Genomic DNA, 25,988 nt, shown 5'->3' with positions numbered 1-25,988 from the left:
AATCTAAGACAGCAAAGGGAATTCTTTTTTTTACTGTTCCACTTTTATCCTAGAGATCTGAGGAAGTCAAATGAAAATTTCCTGGCATCCTGGGGCAATAAAATAATCTCAGTCTCCTTGTGAAACCACATTAGTGTGGAGATTGAACAGAAGTTCTTTGAGAACTGTAAGTGCTATGTAAGCATCATTTTTCCCAGGAAGCTAAGGCTTTGTTTATTTACACTGAGCTATGCCACTAATGTAATAAGAAATAAACTGCTAGGACAGTCACAGACCTGAACACCTATCACACAGGAGAAAACCAGCACCCAGATCTGTGATGAAGTTGCTCATCCCTGTAGAAAGGACTTTCTGAGTACAGTGACTCTGCCCATCACAGAGTCCTCTCTGCATCCAGCACCATGTGCTGAGGAATCAGGAGGGATTTCAGCCAGTGCACAGCATACTCCAGTGAATCAGGGCCTCTTGGCTTTCCACTAGTAGCTTTTTTTTGCTGCTCAGAAGTAAGCCAAAGTAGGCCAAAATAAGAAAGTCTGGTATAGATCTGACTCATCTCCATTGATGATACAATTAACTTCAGGTCATTGTTTGTTTATGAACTCTGCCTGTGGATACGTGCCAGTGTCCGCAGGCAGAGCTTCTGGTAAACGTGGCTTCTGGTTTAGGGTTTTGATTCCCCTGGACAGAATGGCCAAGGTTAGAGGGGACCTTAAAGATCTTCTAGTTCCAACCCCTCTGCCATAGGCAGGAACACCTTCACTAAATCAGATTGTTCAGAGCTCCATCCAACCCAGCCTTGAACACTTTCAGAGACAGAACATCCATAACTTCTCTGGGCAACTGTTCCAGTGCCTCACAACCCTCACAGATACAGCTCTACCAAGGAAAGGAGGTCTCACCACAGTTGTGTAGGACCACTGTGTTGCTGATCCATGAGAAAGACACCAAATGCTGTCAGGGCATACCAACAGAAAAGCAAAAGCCCTAGCAGGTCCTCTCCTTTTCTCTCCTCCAGCCGTATGGGAACGTGCTCCTTCAAAACAGCAGTCACTGTGTTGGCAGCAAAAGCATTAAGACTTCTTGAGTTTCAACTCCTTTATTTTTAAACTGAGCTGTGGCAAGAGCAGTTCAAAATTTCTCATGTTTCTCAAACGTGAGACAGTTTTTCCTGACTCCTCATGTAGCAGCCATCACAGACACCAGAGCTGTAAGGGCAACTGGAGCCTACAGCTCCCACAGACATTGCTGGCTAATGCAGGTGAGGTGCTCCTCTACTCCCCTGTGCTTTTTAAATATATAACAATTAATAACACTAGATTTGCAGATGGGAAGAGAAAGCCACTAAAATTGTTCTCTAACCAATATACTTGCTGCTATTGAAACATAAGGAATTACGTGTAAATACGTTTTAAAGAAAAAACTGGTTTTGTGTCATTCAAACGTTCTAATTTGTCATGAAAACTTATATGCAGGTACTTATAAGTTAAAAATGAATAAACATTGTGTAACAACCCTCACTCATCTCAGCAATACACATAACATCAAAAGCGTGCAAACAGCATGCAATGCTGACTGAAGGCACTGCACGGAGTCCCGCATGTAAAACAACCACCAGACTTGAGAACTTTGTATCTCACAACTGTTCCAGCCATCATGTCTCCCAGACTTTTCATTTTTCTTATGTTCTTCATTTTTCTTATATAGTTTCTCCCACAGTAATAACAACTGAGGACACTGACCAGTTTGGAAGGCAGCAGGTGGTATATGAGAAGACTTGAAAAGAAATCTGACTGCATTTATACAATCCTAAGAGAAACAGTGTCAAGGAATCCTTAAGAGACACTCTGCTCACAGGAAAGAAGAATTTAATAAAATAGAGAAGTTAGACTCCTCTCTCTGGTGCAATAGCATGCTCCAGAGAGGTTACTATGCTCTTTTGACATCTTCAACATTTATTCCCATAAGAGGATGGCACAAAATATTTCTACAGTTTGACTTCTGATCAAGGGCTGCACAGCTGCAATATTCAGTCATGTTTTGTGAAGGTCCCCTGCCCCTGCTGATTCCTTTCCTTCTCTGCTATTTCTTCCAATTCCCCCTCTTTCAGAGAAAGCAGCCAGCACTCATGTCAAATTCAGCAGCAGAACCATGCCTTGCCATTTCCTACAGACGCCCTCCCTCCTGACACTCACCCACCTTTCTTCTGCTGACATCTCTTTCTTTCACCAGCCTGAGCAGAGGACATCTGGTTCACTGAACATACTACCCCTTTGATTGTCTCAGAAATAATCCTGTGTCTTCCCTCAGCTGACCTGGATCTGATAGAAGCAAGTTGTTTTTTCTAATTCTTAAATACAGACTTATTTATTTCACAATGAGTTTTTTGAATCTTCTACCAGTTAGACTTGATAGCAAGTGATGATCTATTCACGTGTACCATAAAATTTCTTTCCTTTTACTGTAGATGTCAAGACTGGCACAGGAAACTATTGAAGGCAATTGCAAGACTTACTGACTTGCTATATCACTAGAGAAATTTTCAAAGTTAGTTTAAAATGTCTTTAGTGCTCGCTGAATTGTACAAGTCTTCAATTTCTATGTGGTTGCATTCAACCCAGTGACTGACTAGTTTGCAAATGTAGTTAACACCATTTTTTCTCCCAGGGACCTTAGGTACCAGAGCATCGGATCCAGCGAGGGACTGCAAAGCCCAGCTCTGGGAGAAGACTTCAGAGACCAAAGACAGGAAAAAGGGTTTCATAAACGTGAAGAGCTGCAGACACCCACAACATGCTGAGGGCCCTGAAACAGGCTGTGTCTGAAATCTTCTCTGTATCTTGTCTGAGCATGCCTAAGAGTCAAGGTTTAAAATTTTTGACTAGATTTAGGAATGTAAGTCAGTCCTGTACTGGTCTTTTTGACCCGTACTCCAAATAGCACTGATCTTGCTTCACATGCCCTTGTGGTAAGGCACTCTCCCAAGAAGGAAAGATTGGGGCTCAGGTCCTTCCTTTGCCAGACAAGCTCAAATGCAACTCTCTTGCTTTCCAGAAGCTATGCAATTACAGTGGCTCAAAAAGAGCTCATTAGTCCTCAGCCCTCAGCACCAGCCTCACTGCCCTGAGGTCAAGCACAGCTTACCCAGTGCATTTTGCTGAAGGGGGATGAGTTCTAACACTTGTTAAATGCTCTGCTAAACTGGGTTCATAAAGAAAAGAGACCAACAGCCACCTCATGGCTCTGTAAGAACCATTATATCTGAGGTGTCAGGACTGTGTGACTGTAGAGCCAAAATACATTTCTATGGTAAGAAGAAGAAAGATCCAAAGTAATTATGAAACATAATATACCAGTAATATTTGGATAAGTTCAATCTAAAATACTGCTCTGTCCTTATGTTGGGCTGATTGGAGCCTGTGATTCCAGCCACGAAGAGAGGGCTTATTTCAGGGAACATTTAGCCAAAATCAGAAACCTCCCTGAGAAAAAGGGTGCAGGCCAAGAGTCAGGGGGAAGTTGCGGGCTGGCTAAAGCCCTATCACACTAATAAGGCAAAGCATGTTTTTCTTTAGTTTCAGTTTAACTTCAGAGTTACAGCAGTTTACTGTTCTGCGGTACAATATTTTTCCCCTTAGTCTCACAGTCAGATTAATTTCTGAACAGCAGTGCAATGAAACTTTTGATTTAAGAGATTTGCTGAGGAAATCTAGATTGAAACTCAAGGTTTAGCCAGTACATAAATCAAAGGTGGGATCACTTCAAAGATTCCTTCATCCACTTGGCACAGACTTGGTTCATTTAAAACCTCCTTTTTCATAATTGTGCCCTTATTAATATTTGAACTTTTATAAAATGAGGAATGAGGTCTTATAGAGTTTTCTGTAATCACTTCCCCTGAAAATAAAAGTCTACAGAGAAGCAGTGAACGTGGGAGAGATCAGGTCATCTCCTGGCTATCATGGCTACTGATTTTATGGGGTCCTGTCGTAGAAGTAAAGCTCTGCAGTAAAGTTGCTTCCTGGCTCTGCCATAGATTTCCTGTGTGAGACCAATTCAGTTAATCTCTTAGGGCAAAAGTCATCCCATCACAATTCAGAAACTTAGCTGAAGTGCTGAGATTAGGAGCTCATTTACCCTATGGTGTCTTTTTCACTTAAGCAAATGTAGCAAGCCCTACTTGGTTTAGTCATCAATAGAGGAATCTGTTAAATTACGTACTTTAAAGAAGTGCCCTAATTTTTAACATTCATAAATATAACATTTAACCATTTACATTGCCCATTTCTAAACCAGGAATGTTCCTTTCTTTCTGCCCTCCACCTCTCTTTTCAATTTAGTCTTTAATCCTTCAGAGAAACCCATCAGTACCGGGTTTTATGAATTTTCAGTGTCCCCTCCACACAGGGTTCAACAAATCTACACAAACTAAATTGAAAGCCCCTTGGTGCAGTTTCCAACTGCTGTAAGGAAGGAGACTGTAAAAGAAAAGTGTCAGATATGACAAGTATCTTGCGGTTATGCCTGAGTGCTTGCACGTACTTAATTGGAAGAACTAGAGAGTGTCAAAGGCCAAAGACCTTAAATAACATTCATGTGTTTCCTTAGCCTGGTGAGAGCCTTTCCATCCCTGTAGGTGGTAACTAGCATGGCTGTGGCCAGCAGCAGGGCTGTGCTGCTGCTTGACTTCATGTGGCTTCTCCAGCTTGGCTTAGCATCCTCAGTCAGGCACTCGAGGCAGCTGTGGCCTCTGGCCTAGGGCAAAGAAGGCAAGAGGGACAAGAAAGAGCAGAAAACAGTGTCCAAAAGAGAACAGGAGAAACAAGGGAAAAGAGGTTACTTGACAATTAACCAGAGCAAACATTTGCAATGAATTTCATGTAGAGATGCCAGCATGCCAGCTTCGTAACAGGACTCTGTGATGAACCAGAATTAAAGGTTAGGCAGATTGAAATACATGAAGGAAGATGTAAATAAAACTAACTTACAGCCACAAAAATAATTTTCTGTGATTTGACAAAGCCTTTAGTCTGAACTGGTAGGACAGGGCAGGATCAGCAGCTAGTAACTTGTGACTGGTAACAGATGCAGCCTGGGATTTGCCACCTGGGGGATGGTCTTCACTTAAGCCAGAATTCTGCTTACAAAGTTCAGACAATTTCAGTTCAATATCAATTACAACAAATATTTGGCTAACTCAAGGGAAATTTTTAGTGAATGACCAGAAAAGCCTAAGGATTCCCAAGCCTTAATTTCAAGGGTACTAAAACAAAAAAAAAGGGGAAAAAAGCCACATAAAATGATGACATTACATATGTAAACAATATGTGCAGAAAAGGGTCTTTAAATAAATGGATTTTGATAAATAGTTAACTGAATGAAGTGCTATAAACTATATGAAAGTTGTATAAATAAGTTGAGATGAAAGTCCTTTGCAATGCAATGAATCATTTAAAAAAAGGTTTTGATATACAGAAGCAATGTATGCTCACATCATTAATTTTTCATACCTAACACTAACAAAGCACACACCATTGCAAATACAGTGAGATCTAACTAAGGGCTCGGTAATTTAGAGTTTTGACGTAGTCCCTCTATCCATTCCTAGTTGGGTTCAACTTTACAGGGCTGTAGCAGTTTGCTGTGCTGTTGTTTCTTGTTAAGTCATGCTTTGGGATTTACTGACTTCTACAGATTTTACGCTCCTCATCCTTGCTAGCTCACAGGACATCACTGACCCGACTGCAAGCAACAGGGTAGTAGGGAAACCCTGCAGATCCTGTTACGGACTTGCTATAGCCTATTCCTATAAACTGGAAGATGAGAACAGCCTTAGCCCCTTCACAGATGATGGATGCAGATTAGCAGATCTAAACAATTAGTTAGGGTGAGGGAATGAGCCCTTAGACAATTAGAGCAGTTAAGCATCCTGCTGACAGCTGTGGTGACAGCAGACAGTAAAACTACCCTTGATGAAATGAGAAAACTCTCTGCCTTTTTGATTTACAGGCAAGTTTACTTACAGGCTTTAAGGTGTTTAACTACAGTGGTCACCAACCAGGCACTAATATCCTTCTATGTGCAGCCAACAATGCGGGACGGTGAGCGCAAGCTGTCAGAGCTCAGCTCTGGCAGTGTCTGTCAGCTGTGGTTGTTTGAAAGAAGGAGGCAAACCTGTCAGGCAAAAGGAGGCAAACTGGCTGCCTGAGCTGTTACCAGTGCAAGAAAAAAGAAGAGGTTTAATGCTTTAAGGTATGTGAGGATCAGAGATGTTTTGTGCTCCTTCTCATTCATATTTTTACATTAAAACTTGCCACTTGCAAGCTTTTGTTTCAAGTCGCACGACAGCTGTTTGGTGAATGTGGGTTTTGTATCCATTAAGAACAATTGATCTCTTGTTTTTAACCCTTTGATTTGGGAAGTTTGTATATCCAGGTGTGCACCGTTCCCTTTCCACTCCCATTGTGCTACCATTACCCAGGAGAGACATTTCAAATATTTGTGGTCAGTTCCATGGAATTTGCTTTAAATGCCAACAAAAATTAATTTGTACAAATTCTAATGTCTTTTGTGTATGGGTTTTGTCTCAGAGTTGTTTTCTGGAATTGGGGGAGGGAGGGGATGTTTTAAATGACCGTGCCAAGCTGAGGCAGATGTGAGTTTTCTTTGATCCAGGAGAGGATGCATTGTTCAATGCTTCGGAGTCTTCAGACATCATTTGTCCTTGAGATCAAGGAGAAAAATGTATGTCACAATACATTTTTTCTCACTTGGATGTTAGAATTGCCGATTACTAAAAACTATATTTAGAGGTACTGCATTTCTTCACAAAGCATCTGGAAAAACAGGTAATCACCTGTTGTTAAGGTGTGATAACAGCACTTTGGTGTTAAAAGAATCAATGTAAATTCTTACATCAGGTGGGAGGAGAAATAGATGGTATGTCTTTTAATTCAGTTAACACTCTAAATATGGTCCTAATGGGTTAGTACAGCATAGTATCACTCATTTCAGCAACAATAGCTAGCAACAATAGGACTTATGATTAGAGATGTGCAATGTTCACTTGGTTTTAGGTTTTATTGTAAATGTGAGCCTCAGCTGGTGTTTGACAATGTTCCCTGAGACATGAAGCAGAGCTCTATTTTGTGCATGTCACTCCTGATTGATGGTCTCAAGTGAACCTTTAATTGTGTTTCACTTTGGCTTCATTTACCTGTGACACTATTAAAGAAAGTTCACTGGGTGCAGATCTACACTAGACGAACCTGGTCCACTTCTGTGGCTGAAAGCCCACTTCCATTAACATCACTAGGATATCCTGAGACATTCTGCAGGAGTTCTCACTCTATTTAATGAATTGTCAGTAAACCAATATTTTTTTCAAATGCCTCAGGCTTTAATTTCAGTATATCTTCCCCAGATTTAATAATACCCCCATTGATTTAAATTCTGAATTTAGGGAGAGATTTCATTGTGTAAGATGCTCAGCATTCAGATCAGAAATAGACTCTATTTATCTTTTTATTGGTAATGTTTTCTTCTTAGGCAAGCCACCTGGATAATAGATATGTTTGCATGGGGAAAAGCCTGCCTACACAATGTGGGCATGTTTTTATTTTTCCCTGAAAGATGTAAGTAAGTTTCATTACATGGTTCTGTACCAAAGCACTGTGGACATAAGTGAAGCTGTAGGAAAAATTGTTTTCACTTTTACATGGAAACAACTGAGAATGGTTAAGAACTATAAGTGAGAGTCTATCAACAATGCAATATTGTTATGACATGCAGAAGGTAGTAAGTAATTAAGTTAACTATTCACTCACATGATGTCAGTGGTACTTTACTAATGAGCAAATGTGAAGAAAAGTGCAATATTCATCAGAATCAGATTTCCCTGTGTAACCATAGTAGGTCTGAAAATACTTTGGTTCAGAGTCTCCAGTGTGACACACCAGCTTCTGAAATTTGGGATCTTTCTCCAGCTAAAATAATGCAGTGCTCAGCTTGCCCTTCTTCCTATTTCTGTGTCTGCTAGGGGTACAGTTAGCAATTTAGCACTTACCACTGGCACTTTACAGAGTCTCTTTCTATGATGGTCTTTGTAGACAGGTAAGCTCTTCCACTCAGTAGGACAGTCTCTCACAGTATGGAAAGGACTGTCACCTGCAAGAAATACTCCAAAACCAAGTCAAGAGATGAGCTCTTTTGCTCAGTTGATTAATAATCAGGTAAGGAGACAATTCACCTCTTTTTTTGTCTCAAAAGTGAGGCTTAATTCCAGATCTGGATTTCAGATGAGGGGTTTAATTTAGTCCAGGAGACAAAGGAGAAAACAGATGTTGCCACATAAAATCAGCATTTTTATTACAGTATAAAGTGTAAGTATGTGCACCCCATAACTACCTAGGAGCATCACAATAATAATTATCCAGTAAAGGTTTTCATTTGAAGAAGGTGGAATTGCTTTACAAAAGTAACTTTACCAAGTATTTTAGAAGACAGAACTGAGAGACCTTGACTTTCTCATCATTAAGAAAGGTGGGGATAAAATGGAAGTCTCCTGATCTGTATAACAGCCTGTTCTATGAAAGTTCTGACAGAGATGAACAACTATCCCAGCTATTCTGTCCTGGACATCAGGTGACCCTATGTATGACACACAGGGATATAAGGCAAGAGGTGTCACATGGAAAGCAAGTAGCTAGCATCATCTAACCTACTTTTTGAGTTGGGTTTTAGGGGGTTTGGTTTTGTTCTCTTTGTTTTTAAAGAAAAAAGATATGATCCAATACAAACAGGTCTCACTTTGCCTGCAGCCACTTGTGCCCAGGTAGGACAGATTAAGGAGGAACTGGTGAGGACCTGGCATGGTCCCTTCAGGGAAATTTTGATCAGGCATCAATCTGGAGAGTGAGAGAGAAAGCAGATCAGTCCAGGACAACCTGAGACCAACCTTGCTCATATGTTTTTGCTGTTGTTGTTCATCCTGCCAGGAAAGTCTTTCAGCTTGGTGCCTCAAAGCCAGATGGCACAAAGGTTTTTGGAAAGCACAGCAAGATGCAATGCAAGAAGATGGACAGTACCTGAAATACAACTCTTCCACGGGGTGCTGTGGGTCTGGGCACTGGGGCCAACAGCAGATTTGCTGCTTCATAACATTCACTGTGTTAATAAATGTTCACTGTTTTTCCTTGTGCCTTCTCACAGATGTGTTTACTCCTAAATGCGTAACTCCTTCTGTCTGAATACCTCAGCTGATACCAAGTCTTGGGCCTTACTTCCCATCTGGTAGCTCCAGAGCACTGTCTTTCCCTGTGTAACCATCAAGGGCAGAGGGGACATCTTCCTTCCCACCTTCTTTCTTTGTCACCCCTTTTATTCTGAGACTCTGTAGGCTGCTGGGAGGAGAACGGGACCAGGTTGTCTTCTGATGAGGTGCTGCCCAGCCTTAAACCAAACCCAAATGCAATTGTTTTCTTTTTTCTCATATGTCATCATTGTGATTCTGGACTCCACTGTTGTGGAAAGCTCTTAGCTTTATTGTCCTTTTTAATTATGAAATCCTTTCCTCAGTAATTCACTGTGACTTGGTAACTGACTCCACATGGCTACGACGTGACTGTCCTGATTGAATTACTGGAAGAACAGAGCCAGCTGAGCCACATGCATGCGAGCCATGGCGTAGCACGAGCTCCCTTTGGTGGGCGCCTCGCAGTCACCCAGGTGGGGAGTGGAGCTCCTTCCACTCCTCAGCCCCTTGCTGCCAGGAACAGCCAGTTCCCCCACTTTGACTGCCCCCGAGATGGGCCCCTCTGTGACCCTTCCCCTCACTGAGGCACACAAACCTGTGGTGGTGTCTGCTCCTGGATCTGGCACATCCAGGACGTGTTGTGGGCACGTGCTGAGCCAAAAGCAACACTAACACCATGCAGATACAACACCACTACCCTGCAATTTGGGCCCATGGTGGCACTGGACATGCACACACCCATCACGGGGTTGTGGTAGCTGCCCCAAATGAATGTGCAGGACAAGGCATGCAATGGCCACCCTGGCACCAAGGATGGGCTGGGAGGCATGATAGTTCCGCCACAGATCCACGTCCAGCTTCCTGGCTTCAAAGGAAAAAGGGGGTGATGTGCCTAGCAGGGATTCCGAAGCTGTGGGTGGTTTCCTTTAATTTAGGAAAGCATCTGATACAGTGTGTCACGACACATCACATTTATTTAATTCCTTTTTCGTTTGGATATGATTACTGTCACGTGGAATGGAAACTGAGTGATGCACCATGAGCAAAAAGAATATTGGAAGATGGTTTAAATCAGCTCGTCCTGAATTAGGGCAAGGAGAAGAAACATTTAGAGTAGGTCTGAGCAAATTAGGATTATTTAACATTATTGTTAGTGAGCATAAAGAAGGAGGTCAAATTAAGCAGGCCATTGACTGATAGTACATTGACAGTGGTAATTGCTTTCTTTAATTTGCCCCAGTGAACAGCAGTGAGAACTCAAGGAATTACCTAATAAATAGGATTTATGATGAGAACACAGAAATGGAATTCTAATAATTAAATATGTGTGTAATTTAGTTGAGGAGCATTTAACATAAGTCCTAGCAGTCTAAGAATACCACAATGCTAGATGAAGGGAGAAGTTTTATAGGAGAAGAGCATGGGCAAAAGACATTACAGAAAAGCTGCACAGATGGAAAGATGAACAGGAGCAGTGACTTTGCCTGATGAAGACTGAAAAAGGAAAAAGAGAAAATTGAATAGCCAGAGACAACGATATTGCAGAAGTGACATGCACGGACATCCCAAAATAAGCATTCCATGAGCAAATTCAATTAAAAATACTTACTCTCCCTCTATATGTTTGACATCTAAAGCGAGATGGAATACATATTTTCGTGATGTTTAGAAATTGAAGAAAAATTACTTTTTGATGTTTTTGTTGTTGTTGTTGTTTTTAAATTCCATGAACTATTTTCATAGGGAACCTAAGACAAAGACAAAGGGAGCAGTCACAAAAGTCTCATGCAAGCACAGGGACAGAACACAGTGCACAAAGTAATCTGCTCCATTACAAAGCCTGCAAGCTTGCTTGTAGTTTGGGACTGAGCTGGCATATTTGGGGGGGGGCAGGGGGATAAACCCAAACCACATGCAAGTAGAAAAATGAAAAAGACAGGGTGTGGTGGGGAAGGAGAGAGGGAACAGCTCGTGAACATGCCCAAAGATTTCAATCAATGTTCAAACAAACCACAATGGAAAACGAAGGTGCTGTGTCAATTATCTTCAAAAATTATTTCAGTAGATTCTCTTGAGTTTTGGGCTTCTGCTCTTACGTTGATCTCACCTCTCACTTTTTGTCTTACCTAGCTTTCAAAGAGAATCATCAGTATTGATGGAGATGAGGCATATGGCTCAGCATTTTGACAAGCAAGTCCTTTGCTGCCTGCAATGGGAAAGCACCAGTGCAGCAACATTTGGATGCGTTATTTCTGGCTGCAGTCACAAAGATGAAAATGCCTGGTGAACGCATGCCTTAGGCTGCCACCACATGGTGAGAGCAGGGAATGAGGGCAAGTGACCGATTTAGCTGCAATTTCCCTGGCATTGTGATGTTCCCACAGCTTTTACTGAGAGGAACTTATTTTCAAATCTAACTCGAGGGGAAAAAAAACTGTAGGGGAAGAAATTGTATAGGTTTTATTAGCTATAAATTATTTTTTCCCAGAACCTTCTTATGTCAATTCTTTGTTTCATTTTTTGCATGGTTGTTATAGTAAAAAGTGCTAAGGTAGAAACTACTTCGTAAAATGATTTTTCAGATTCGTTTGGTTGCCCTGCCCCAGTGTTATGGCTTTCATCTGCTGTCTAAGTCCTAGGTGTTGTTTCTTAGCCTATATGCAGATGCTAGAAAATAAAGGGTAATCTTCCACATTATTGCAATTTTTCCTTTGTAAATGTTGACACTAAGCAAAAAGGAGATTGCTTCAAGATGCTAACATTTCATTTTTTAGTGTAGATTTTCTATAGGAATATTTTTATGAGAAAAACCCTGCTATTGGGCCTCTATAAGTGTCATTTAAAAACAGTAAAAACGATTTAAAACTTTTTAGACATGAAGTGAGGATTTTTTTTCGCCCTTGGTTGCAACTGCTGGGAGAATTTTTAGGGACATAGGGTGGCTAAAGTTCAAACTGTAACAGTGCCCCGGTGCCTGGACTAAAACATGCGAGATATTTAAAAAGATTCATGAATTTCAGTGTCCTTTTAGTAGCTGATAACAGAAATTAACAACTTCATTTTACATGCAATCTTAAAAAAATCTCCTCCCATGGTTCCAAGCAAGTCACAAACCAACACTAGCAGGGTAGAAATTTTTTTTTTTTTTTAATATTGTTGCAGGAAGAACGTTATTTAATTGCCTCTTTTTTTTTTTTTTGTTTACTTAAAGCAGTAGAAATGCAAATAATTCCAGGGGGGAAAGTAATTAACTTAAAGTTACACCTGATCTTCATTAGTTTAGAAAGCTGTTCCTCAGATCATTTATGCCAGTATAACTGTGGAGTAAATCTCCTTGATGAATGAATGAAAGGTGCTTCAGGACATATAACACGCTATATTTTTGAGGAAAAGAGAGTAAGTCATGCAATATATCCACCATTTTAAATATTTTGTATTAGACCTTTCATTATTGCAACATAATTGTTTATGAGCAATATTTTTTTTGTTAATATTACTTTCAAAAACATTTAAACATCTGATGGAAACATCTTCAACTGAAAGAATATTTCCATTCCCTTTTGTTCCTTTTTTTTCGTCAAGTACAATGCAAAATAATGCCGTTACTCACACAGATACAGATTTTTCCAAGCTCCCTCTCCAGCCTGTACCTATAAACAGTGATTTAAATAGGATTCCCAACACATATTCTTCTTATAGACCTTGAAGCCTCATTTGGAGTTTTAACAGAAACAACATGTGAATAAATATGTATTTGGGGAGTTTTAAAAGCCAAGCTCTGACCTGATGTGCAAGGAGCTATTGCTGGGAGCACACCCAGGCTCTTACATCTCAGCCCTTTTCAGCTGCTCCCAGCAATGAGCTTGTCACACGCTAAAATCCACAGGGCAACCTCCATGGGAAAAATACTGGAAAGTGCATGTTTGACTTGAAGTGTTTCTAAACATTAAAAAGCTGTCTTTTTTATTTTGTTCTTTTCCCATAATCTGCACTAGGTGCTGGCTGGAACTGTTTGCCATTAAAAATCTCAGTGTTGAGCAGGAGCTAGTGGAAGTTTAAAATAAATAGATAAAGACATAGATAGTACCCCTGCGTACCTCAGCTTCAATATTGTCTTTTCAAAGCTCAGCAAAATTATAAGTAAATGAACAAAGACATAAAACCAGACTCAGGAACTTTCTTGTCTCATTTCAATCCAGAATAAAATTTTAATAAGGAATTAAAATAATGACAATCACGATGACTCCTTGCCCCCAGATCTCACAGTGTTCACATCAAGATGCTGTATGCCTGCTAACTGCATAAAGCAAATGAAGGAAAAAATAAAACACCTCCTCTCAAATGTAAGTGAAGAGGCATGGCTGCCCAAATGCTTGAATTGGTTTTCCCTTATATTAAAATGAAACATTTATTTTCATCTTCTCGTTTTCAGAAAATTGAGAGAGAGCAGAAGTAACAAAAGCTCCAAAGGTAAAAAGAGCCACATCCACTTCGAACGCACAGTGTTTGAACAGAATGTTCAAATGATGTTTTGAATTAGAAACACAGAGCAAAACCTACAGCATCTTAAATGTTAAGGGTCATAATGTACTTTCTGCTTTGGAAGTGGGAGAATAACTGCTAGGCACACCCATGGCAAACACCAGGGAGGGACAGGGCTCCCTAACTTCACCCCAAAGTACCTGAGTCTCTGAGTACTGCACAGCAGTGCCCATCTCTGGCAGCTATAAATGCTTAGCATGCTTTAGGCAGCAGGAAATATGCTTTAACCCCTTCCACAGCTATGATTTCACGGCACCAGCAGGAAAGCCCAGTGGCTAAGTAGCTAATGCTGCAGTCACGCTCTTCAGAGAGCAGGGAGGTGTCAGCAGAGAAGGCAACGGGTCTTGGATGGTCTGCAGTGCCCAAAATGCTGAAAGTCACATCCCACTTCCCCCCTGCCTCAGGACACCAGGTGCTGATGGCAGGCTCTGTGCACCTGAGGAGTTTTCTACATAAAGATGATCTAGGGCTGTTCAAACCAAACCCCAAAGGGGGTCTGTTACCCTCATGGTTCCTTACTGTAACACAACTAATCCCTCACAAATTCATTATCTTGCTTTTAGTGCTCAAATAATAAGAAAAGGGGATTTCCAGAAACTGGAAATAAATGTGAAATAGTGCTATGTCACATGATGAATTTCATTCCTGATGAGGAAGCCTACCTACTGCAATTTACCTTCTGTCTGGGACACATTATCTCTGAACAGAGGAGCAGCCCAAAAACTTAAGCAGTTCTTAAAACTTCCAAAAAAACTGATTAAGAGGGAGTTAAGGAGTTTATAGGTCTTTTGGGACTTTACTACACATGGCTGAATTTTAAGTTCATAGTGGCCTCAAGACAGAAAGTTCAGCTGCACTTTAGATCTTTTAAAATAATTTTGATTTCCACTCTTTCTTTAACAACAATCTTAAAATAATGAAATTAAAAAGGACATTGGGCACTTTCCATACCCATCTCTAAGTAGTACACGTTCTACATCTAGCACTGGACACACAAGATTTATTGTTTTGCTGTTTTCCTTCTAAAAAACTACATGGGTTTAAATTGTTTGCCTCACTGAAAAAAAAAAATGAAAGCATAAAATGTTAGCTTGATTAAGCAAAACTACAATTCTAGTACCATTTCAGCAGTCCACCATCCTCCCTTCCCCTGCTTTCCTTGATAAACCTCTTCTTTTAAACTATCCCTGATGAGTATCAGACTTCTGCAGGACTTTGGGGTGGAAAAGAGGAAAAATTGTGTCCAGCTTCTATTCGCAAATCAGTGGAAGTCTGGTTGCTGGTTTGCTTAAAATTAAAGTCGATTTTAGAAGGATTTTTTACATGTTGTGTTTCATATTCTTCAGTGTACATTTTTTTACATGTTGTACTTCATATTCTTCAGTGTACATTTTGTCCAGTCAGTCTCACCTCTACTACACAATACAGATACAGCTGTGATATTCTCTGATGACAGACATGCATTGAAACGACACAAAAAGGAAATAATTGGGAAGAGACCTTTCCAAAAAATTTTGTATAATCATATAAGATATCTGAGCTTTGAATCTGGGTGCATTATTAAAAAAAAAAAAAAGAAAAATTAAGAAGCTGTTTAAAATAAATCTGCCTTAGATTTCAACAAAAAAATGAGGGCTTAACTAAACAGAACTCCTCTGTCCCAAAAGAACTCTGAATTCAGCTTAAGGTTTATTATTGTCAGCTTCCTGTCCAGGGATTTACGAAACCAGGTCTCCTTGTTTATATGGTAAGCAGCATTTGAAAGTAACAAAAGTGAGCAGTATTAGTCTTTTTTTTTTTTCTTTTTTCCTTGCCTTAGATGTGAAGTTGCATATCTTACACTTGCAGTGTTGGGTTTGATGAAGTGTGAGCTGTGAACTGCTGTGTGAAACTATTTCATGCTTGTTTCTTGGACTCCTTCATGTTCCACCAGTGTTAATTTATGAAACCACATCTCTCATGTGATCAAGCATTAAAAAACACTCTAATTTTAATGGTAAAATAAATTTTGCATTTAAATGATAAATTTTGACCCCTAATCTTTGTATAGGATTTGAGCCCAGGTTTTTGTGTTTGAAGCCAGTTTAAAATTTCAAAGGTGCAGGCATTGTCCGTGAGGGGCTCTGGGCTGGCTGCTCTGCAGCCCCCTACACACCAGCACCACCACCACTTCTGTTGAAGATTTGTACAGATGCCTCAAGGCATCTTTCAGCAACAGTATCAGATTTGCTTATAGTGCTGAAGCAAATGTTTTCATGGTCTGTCACCTTGATTTTATTAAAGGTGTTGGGCCAGGCTATTATCCAGTGCTGGAAAAATCCCCTATAGAATCTTTATAATAGCCTGGGAATTTAGAACGGCCAGGCATTTTGAGCCCATAATAAACTTTTTTTCTGCATGGCACAAGGTAGAGCATTTTCACAATTAGTCTAAACCAGAAAAAAGCTCTGCAGGTACTTCAGGCTCTAGACTTTTAAAATTTGTGCCTCTGTGCCTTAGATTCACCATCCCTTTTCACAGAGATTTGATTTTTTTTTTTCCCCCAGGATTTTTATTTCTCTTGCTGAAGAAAGGACCATGCTGAAAACCTCTCTTTCCAGATAACTGTGTGCCTAGCTTAAATGCATGGTATCATCAAAGCAATGTTTTTATAAACAGCTTGATTAATCATTGCTTTAAGGAGAACAATTTGGGTTTATTCTATAGGTTCAATATGCAGTTGTTGTTTTGGTTTTGCTTTGCTTTAGCCACAGTAATATAAATAAGAATAACTTGAGATCAAAGATTTCCTCAGAGCTGTAGGAAAGATAATGTGTGTGCAGGTGCCGTGCCATGCCCTGCTCTGGAATTTGGGCACTTTGTTGAAAGGAGGCTGGGGTGGTGTTTTCCAAAGGGCACAGATCATCTTCATGAGAAACAGGGATTTTTAGTGGGGCAAATTCTGAGGTGCTGAGTTAAATGCAATATTTCATTCAAACTGAGACGTTCTTGTGCACCAACATAAAGAGTTTGGTTGTCTGCTGTTTATACAAAAAAAGGCAAGGCGAATGTGTGCAACGGGACCCACATGCAAAGCAGAGGGATTGTGTGTGGTCCGAGTGGACTTTTTTTGTCATCCTGTTTGGGAACCAGTTCAGGATCTGTTTCTGTTGGCAGTTTCCTCCTGTTGTGAATATATTAGTGCATTTCTCAAGGCCTCTGTGCAGCTGAAAGGCTAGTAACTTAAGCCTGGAGTATGACAGACAATCATCTTCCATCAGTTCAGACATGGGTGATGGGATGAAAAAGAAGAGATTACATCTCTGAAAACAAAGGAACTAATGCAGGCCAAGACCAGCCACTAGGCTGTAATCTCTGTTTTACCATAAATGTACAAAAATGTCTTATCTCTGGTTTTACAAAGTCGTGTGAGAGCGGTCGCAGCTCTTGGGTGCACCAGCCAGCTCTAAGTGATGGCTCAGAAAAATGACAGGACTGAAAGAAACAGTTTGGGGAATGAAAAAACACACCTCGTAAAATTCCAGATACAAAAAAAAAATCTCTGAGCATTGTTGCTTAATGAGTTATTTTAAATATTTCATTTCACATTAAAAGGAGATTTATGCAAGATGTGAGACTTGAAAACACCCGGCCAGTAGAAACACACAGGATTGCATTGAAATTCCTCATTTGCCAACCATGCCAGTGAATTATGAAGGCTTAAGATTTACACTAATTCTTCAACAGACAAAAGTCAAGTGCCAGTTCCTTAATGCAAACCGCACTGCAATGTAAATGTGCCACAAACCTCTCCCACAGTTCACATCTGCAAATATTATTTCATACCAAGAGGGGGAAAGAAAGCAACTCATACTGAATTTCCACCAAGGAAGAGGTTGCTCTGTGTATTTCTTCTGTGAGCAGTTCATTCAGCATCCAAGGGTTTGGAGGAATCATTTCCTGGAAAATTTGTGGATGATATCTCATGGGTGCACGGTGAGTGCTGTCCCAAGCAGCACCTTCCCTGTCTCTTTCTAGATGTCACCCCTCTGATTTTCCTCATCCTTTTTTCTTTCCTTTTCTTTTCAGATTTCCAGATCCAGGACTGAAAATGAAGCGTAAATCTTACTGCCTAATAACCACGGCAGTTACTTCAATAAAATGTTACTTAAAAGTCAATGGACTGCACATGTTAAAGACATTAGAGCTGTTAACAGACCATTGTAAAGTAAGCAGAATCTTTAATAACCTGCATGTAATGCGCAACCCTGCGATTTTTGGCGCAGAGCAGACTGTGAGCCCAGCCTTTCCGTGCCAGGGCTCCCAGCAGAAACTGCTCTTCCATTCTTCACTCACATGGCAAAACAGGCAAAAGGTGCTAAACACAAAACCCCATGGGACAGCTCTGAGTACAGCCAAAATCCCATATTTCCCAAGATGAAGTGGAGGACTGGGGTGACTGGAGGGTTCCTTGTGTTCAAGGGACAGTGGAAGGTCTCTGACCCTCTTTTAGAGCTCAGCCTTGAGCACAAACATAGGAAGAGGAGCACTTCTCCAGCCAGAAGGCAACATAATCCTGACATTGCAGTGTTTTGTACATGCTCTTTGGGGAAAATTTTGCCCAGGAAGTGACCTTGGGCTGATAGCATCAAAATCCAGCCAAGATCATGAAGGGAGACAACTTCTTCTTTTCTCCTGCTCCTGCTCCACTTCCATTCTCTCAACACCAGTAGCAGGCACTGTTAAAGATTGGCAGAGGAAACACCCTCTGTATTTGCACTGTCCTTGCCTTCGAAGCCTTCTGTCCACTGGGGAAAGTATGTGCTCACAGATCAGCTAAGCCTTGAATGTGCAACATCTTCACTGTTTTTTCTGTCTTCTCGCAGTTTTTATTTTTGGTCAAAGGCCCTTCACACCCCTCACCCCTCCAAAAATAGACTGAATTTGGAAAAAATAGCAAACAATTGCAATTTAAATTTTCATTTTAAATGTGCTTAGTGGAAACATTTACAAATAAGCTGGAGGAGGGTTTGTGCATCAGTCTGCTATGATCTGCATGTGTGAGCATGAGGCATGCAGCCAAATTTACACAAGCTAGAATATCTCCCTCCCTCTATCTCCCCATGTGCACATACAAGCATCCCCATACCAGTATAAGATGGATGTACTGACCTCATAAATTACACCAGCACCTTTTTTGGCCCTTTACACATGCACATCAGCATTATCAAAATGTTGAAACCAAGTAAAGTACCTAAGCTGTCCTTTTCATAAACCTTTGAAGGATAAGTGTTCTGTTTTTCCTTTCAAATAAGTGCCCAGTTATCATGACTGCTGGTTTTAGCACACAGAAATAAGAGATATAAATATGAGTCCAGTTCTGGGACCCTCAGTTTAGGAAGGATGTTGAGATGCTTGAGTGTGTCCAGAGGAGGGCAACAAGGTTGGTGAGGGGGTTGGAACACAAGCCCTATGAGGAACAATTGAGGGAACTAGGGTTGTTTAGCCTGGAGAAAAGGAGACTTAGAGGTGACCTCATCACTCTCTACAACTTCCCGAAAGGAGGCTATAGACAGGTGGAGGTTGGTCTCTTCCACCAGGCAGCAACTGACAGAACAAGAGGACACTGTCTCAAGCTGCATCAAGGAAGGTATAGGTTGGATATTAGGAAAGTTTTTCACAGAAAGAATAATAAAGTACTGGAATGGTCTGCCCAGGGAGGAGGTAGAGTCACCATCTCTGGATGTGTTTAAAAAAAGACTGGACATGGCACTTGGTGCCATAGTCTAGTTGAGGTGTTAGGACATGGGTTGGACTTGAAGATCTTGGAGGTCTCTTCCAACCTCGTTATTCTGTGATTCTGTGATTCTGAGAGATCTGTTGGGACACCTCAGCAGTACAGAGTGTCTCCAACAAATTACTTTGCTCATTGTCATCTCTCATTCGAGTACCACCCAAGCAGGAGCTCCATCATTTTTTTCTAAGTCTACATCTGTAGACTTCATAGACGAGAAACTGCCCTTATTTTCTACCTCAAGGCTTCCCTGTCTAGTTTTGGCCCCTTGTTCCTCCTGCAGGTTGGTAGTGTCCACCCAGTTCCATTATAATTTTGTCACATCTTCCAAACCATCTTGCCCAATCCTGTAATTGAGGTGTAAGCACGGGTGACCTAGCAATGTCTCGATATTGTTCCAATCTCTTTTGCTGCTCTCCTTTGATGTCTTTTAATATGCAGCACATATGTTTGATGGGAGACCTTGAAATACACACAACAGATCAGGGTATAGTTCCAGGGAGAATATAAGATCTTTCTGTATATAAAATACAAGACCGATTTTCACATGAGCCAACTTTGCTGCCCAGCTATGCTGGAAGTGCCATTTTAATTAGTTCATTCTCAAGTTTTTTCAGCCAGCATGTGTCTGTCTGAGGAGCTAAGGCAGCCCTCACGCCTCCTTTTTGTTTTCTCCTTTAGCTGTATCTAGCACAGCTCCCACGTCAGGGGTCTTGGGACAAACCGTGTTCCTGGCAACCTCCTCACCCACACCACAACTGCATCCAGCCCTGTGTAGTATTAACACTTTCCAGGTTTCTCCCTTTCCAGATGATGTTGTTTTAAAGCAAAGCACTGTAAATATTTTTGAATTCTTTCATGAATATTTTGAAAGCTGTCTCTCCCATCCCAGGCAATTCTGAACTAATTTTGAGGCAAGGTTTTGTAAAACCCTACATCAAATGTTCGAGCATTTATTATTTGTTATTTATTTTGCCAAATGTCTCAAATGCATCTATAGGCGACAGGCCAGTGCTCTGATGTATAAGCCAAATACCATAAAGCTGTCTCCATGCAATTTAGAGAACTCTTTGATTATGCATGCTTTGGCTATATTTTTTACTAAATAATGATCTGGGTAGTTAAATTGCTCTAAAAGGTTCAGTATTTGTTGGTTTTAAGTACCTCAAGAGTCAATCCAGTAATTTTTCATGCTTACTTCTCCAGGCTCTGTGATCTGTAAGTGATGGTTACTGATTTCTTTCTCTTTCTCCTGTCCTTCATCTCCCTCAAAGACTCTTCTTTGCCTTGGTTTTCATAAAAACACACCCATAAAAAGCCACACAGAAGAGTTGAAAGCTTTAACAAGTTTTGATTTTCTCAAAAGACTAGACTTCATGCCCTTGTGTATGTCTTTATGTATATGATGTATGTGTATACATATATTTATGAACACCTAAGAACAATAATGCTCCAGTTCTGACTGAGGCCTCTGGGTCCTATAAGAAAAACAGTAAAACAATAATTTATAATAACTCATCAATAGTATGCCACAGCTGTCATCAATAATTCTGACAAATAATTCCTGATTTTGGTTTTTGCCACATTTTGACTGTCTTTCGTTAAACATTTTCTAATCCAGTTATTTAAGTTTAGATTTTACAAAGGAATATGGGAGAAACTTTTCTTATATTAACTAAAAGCCTGCATTTCATGTAAATTAATTTAAGAGCACTAATCACTACATGGAAAACAGATTATATTGCTTTAAATTTTTTAGTTGGATTCACTTTCTGATGCACAAGGTCACCTTATTTCCCACAGTATCTTATCAGCATGGGATGTTTTCATGTCATATGGACACTGTAAAGAAAATACTGGAACCATATCTCTGTTTATAAGTTCCAAGGAACAACACATAGCAGTACAGCCTATATTTTAATTTCTTGGATTTTGTTGAACATGCTGTAATCACCTTTGAACCAAACCAGACTTTCTAGCAAAAAATGTGTAGACAGTCCCAAAACCCCTTCAAATGCATGCAAAAATGAAACAATATGAATATTTGACACAATAGCAATGAACAGCTGAGAGTCCAAAACAAAGTGATGCAGCAATAGGAGGATTATCAGGCCATTTCAAGAGCATTTTTCTCAAGAGCGTTAATGCACACTTGTATGAGGAACACATAGCTGAAGGCAGCAAAAAATCCCTGATCCCGCTACTAATCCACTTGCATCAGATCCTTTCATTTGAAATAAGTATAAGTGGCTTCCACCATCTTGCTAGAAATTTCATCAAGTATTTTCTGTAGCTTGAGCTGAGGGAGACATGCAAAGTTTCCTGTGAAACTGATTTGTAACAACTGTTGCTCCTTAGGCTCAAAAAGCAAAGTGGTCTTTTGACTCCGTGACACCTCTCTGTGGTCTCATGATTGTACAAGCTTTTTCTATGTAATCCTACATAACTCTTCCCAGAGGAGTTTCCTGAGAAAGTGACATCTACCTCCCGAAATGCCAGGATGGCCCATACTCTGCAGCATTTCATTTTGTGCCTATGAGAAGTACTCCATAGCATGTTCAGGAAATTCTACAGTCCCATCCAAGGCGTTGATCTAACTATGAAATCAACACAATTGGATGGTGCCTGTTTATCACATTAGTTCACGAAAAGTACTTTCAGGTTTACATTCAAACACTACTGTGAAAGCGTGTGGCATAAAAAACGGTGCACAAAAAAAGGAGAAGGAGGGGGCTGAAAGGGAGAAGCCTGGAGATGGTTTCAGCCATCTGGAGGTAAGAGCGTCTGGTCAATCTCAACAAAATGTAGATTCTCTCCAAAACCATAAAAGTCTCTTTTTTGAGCCTCTCTCTGCCCAAGATATGCTAATAAATGGTAGTGACGGGGATGAACTCAGTAAAGTTCCTACTTCCCATCCATGCAAAATTACTACAAGCCACAGAACAGGGTGAATGCCAACTCCTTCCTTGGGTATTTAATATTACTTACTAATAAAAGGATTAAGGGGGATGATGACTGGCTTCCCCCAAGAACTGCCAGTCTAGCAGCCTCACAGGCTGTTCTGCTGCACTGGAAGTAAACCCTGGCTTTCAGGAAAGAATTTTAATGTCTGTGCCCAGAGTGAACTCCCATGGGATCTACAGCCATGGCCTTCAAGAACAGCTGAAGACCACCCATGCCATTGGCTCCCCTGCTCATCTGGAGAAGTATTTGTGTGACCAACAAGGCTAGCGCTGAGAGGGGGCTTCAGCCTCCCTAAGGCAGCACCAAGGCATTTGGATGCCATCCACCTTTCAGGAACACATAGCAGGAATTGTCCCAGAGTGCCAGCACGTGTCCCACAGGATGGCAGCATCCATATCACACCTCAAAGTATGACACCAGTGTCTCTGTGTGCCCAAAGAGCTGCACTAGCCTTGCACCCACAGGCCCTCACAATGCTGGGGCACAGACCTCCTATCAGGCAGCCAAACACCACTGCAAGCTCTTGCTGAAGAAATAAAACACAAAAATCCACAGCCAGGAAATATTTCAATGCAAGAATGCTATTACCTGCACAAATATCTTCTGCTTATCATGTTATTTCATGTAGTATATTCACTGTTTTGCCTATTGTCTTATGTAAAAAAACCATAGAGACTTATCTACTTTTAGCATTTATTAGAAACTCATTCCAAAGATTAATGGAACACTTTCTTGGCCAGTTCCATGCTCACTAGTTGGCCATCTGCATAATTTTCTTGATCTCCACTGAGTTTGCAGTCTATGTGAAAGGACAAATATGTTTAGTTTCGATGGTTTTAATTTTCTGTTCTGAGCAGTACTTCTCTCCAAACTGGGCCTTTTGCTTGTTTGGGACTTTTTTTTTTGGGGGGGCGGGGGGGAGGTTCATCTTACCTGCAACTGCTACTTAAATGTAGATCTCTGGGAAGTGTCTTGCACTCTTCACGATAGTTGTTTGATTTTCCTGGCAAAGCCAACAAACTGTTTGTTTTTTTTTTTTTTCCCTTGGGCTATTGATTCATGGGAGTATGCCCCTTTTTCAGCAGTTTTCATCTAGAATTCATTCGTTTTCTTTTGAATGTCCAATAAGTCCCTCCATAATATTTTTTTTAATTTTTGCTCATCTGTTATATAGACTATTGCCTCCTCATTGTTTGCTCATTGAGGTTTTTGAATCAACATTAAATGGTCTTAAATACATATCCCCGTTGTACTTTCCACAGCACTTTTTTTTTCCCCCTTGTTATATTGCTCTATCATTCCACTATTTTGGTTTGGGTTTTTTTTTCCTGTCCTCCTTGTTTCTTAATCTCCTGCCATTTGCATTCTCTGGTTTTCCTGATGATTTTGGTGACTTTTCAAACCCTCCTAATGCCTTTTCAAAGTGGAAAACACTTTCCATTTCTTTTGCATGTGGGACCCTGGTAAGGTTCTTCCTGGGACTGGAGTGTCACTCATAGTTTATACCTCACTGACATGATAAGTTTTTTCCAGCAGGATAGCTCCAGACTTGATGGAAGTGCTTGGCCACTGAGATAACTTAATAAGGTCTCAGACTGTTACTATTTCCTATTCTCCACTCCCTGGGACCTGGCCCATTGTCTTTGCTGACACCACTGTAGCCCTAACAGATAGGGATGGACAGGACCCAGGTTTCTACAATGCAATGATTTATATGAATTTATTACTGCCATTTGGAGAAATCCAACAGCAGTCCCAAGGTAATCCTTGATTGTCTGAGACCTGACCGATCAGTGCCATGCAATTTCTGCAGCCTGCTGGTTCTCCCAAGTCCCCTTATGGCCTCTGATTTGGTCTATAATTTTTAAATTTCTCTGTTGCATGTAGTAAAGTTACAAGACTTAATAAATCTTCTGACAGCTCCTAAAAACACCAGCTTAGGCTCTGAACATTGAGGTATTTCATTTACTCATAAGTTTTCTGGCTCCTTTTCCGTGCTTTCTTCTACACCCTTGTTAAACTAAGTTCCTTTAAAATGCCTCAGCTAGAGAAATTCTTGCCTCTCCAGGCTCATACACAGCTTTACATTGGTTGGGATAATTGGCAAGAGTTTTAACACATTCCTTATTTATAACTGCTAACAGTTTGTTAGGACAAATACCTAAAGCCTTTTTAAAAATCATTGATCTTTTAAATGCTTTTTTTTAAATGAATAATACTCTGCAAACAGGAAAGCATATTTCAGGCTTATGAAATACTTCTGCCTGTATCTTCTTCTCTCAGTGATTTTTTTTTACTACAGTGTGGTGGTGTAGAAAGCATCTACCATAACCAATAAATGGCTGCAAATAATTCTGCTGGTGGGGCTTCTCCATCTGCCTGTTCATCACTCTCCTGGTGACTTTTGTATATACGGGACAGCTTACACTGGCAAATGGATGAAAGAAGATACATGACTGCTTGGCTTCTCTCACATCTCTGGGCAAGGCAGGGACTCTGCCTGAGGAGGGAAGAACCACAAGCACTGCCAGGGCTAGAGTCATGGGCATGTAGGAAGGATTTAGCAGAGTTATCTGCTTAAAACATAGGGATGAACGCCAGCAAGAGGAATAGGAAGGTGAGAGTGCGTGTTAAAACTGCAGAAGGAGTATATGAGTGCATTCAGACTATATAGGGAACCAGGCTTTGCTATTTCTGCTCTCACAGAACTTTTTAATCTAAACCAGAGAGGAACACAATAATGGGGTTAGCAAACACAAAATCAATAAAAACATGGGTGACTATGGCCTTGGAATCACCAGCTACATCAGAGCATCATGACTTTCTCCATAGCTTTTCCTTTATTTTTTTAAAGCTTTCCAAACCAGTCATGTCTTTTGAAAGCTTAATCAGTTCAATCTTGGAGCTGCCTGGGGGGCAAAGCTCACATCTGAATACAAGACTCATACTTTTCTCAAATTAGTGACTATTTGAATTCAGTCAAGACTTAGATTGAGCTCATCTCTAGAAAATACATCAAACAGCCTGTGGAAAACACAGTTCCCACACCTCATATTTTTTAACTGGTCTGTCAACTGAGACTATTGGGTTTTTTCCTGTTATACTCTTACACCATATTGCTGAGTAGCAGATGGACAGTGAGTGTCAGTCTCTTCTCCCAAGTAACATGCAACAGAGCAAAACGGCCTCAAATTGTGTTGGGGATATTTAGGTTGGCTATTAGGAAAAATTTCTACATTAAAAGTGTTGCCAAGCATTAGAACAAGCTGCCCAGGAAGGTGATGGAGTCACTGTATGTAAAAGACGTGTGGCTGTGCCAATTAGGGACACTGTTTAGTGGTAGATTTGGCAGTGCTGGGTTAGTGGTTGGACTTGATAATCCTAGAGGTCTTTTGCAACATAAACAGTTCTACAATTCTATGACAAAAATCACCTACGTGTTCATGTAAACTAAAGCAT

This window comes from Corvus moneduloides, chromosome 3 (assembly GCF_009650955.1).
Source record: "Corvus moneduloides isolate bCorMon1 chromosome 3, bCorMon1.pri, whole genome shotgun sequence".
NCBI classification, from domain to species: domain Eukaryota; kingdom Metazoa; phylum Chordata; class Aves; order Passeriformes; family Corvidae; genus Corvus; species Corvus moneduloides.
This window is presented reverse-complemented; position numbering follows the sequence as displayed.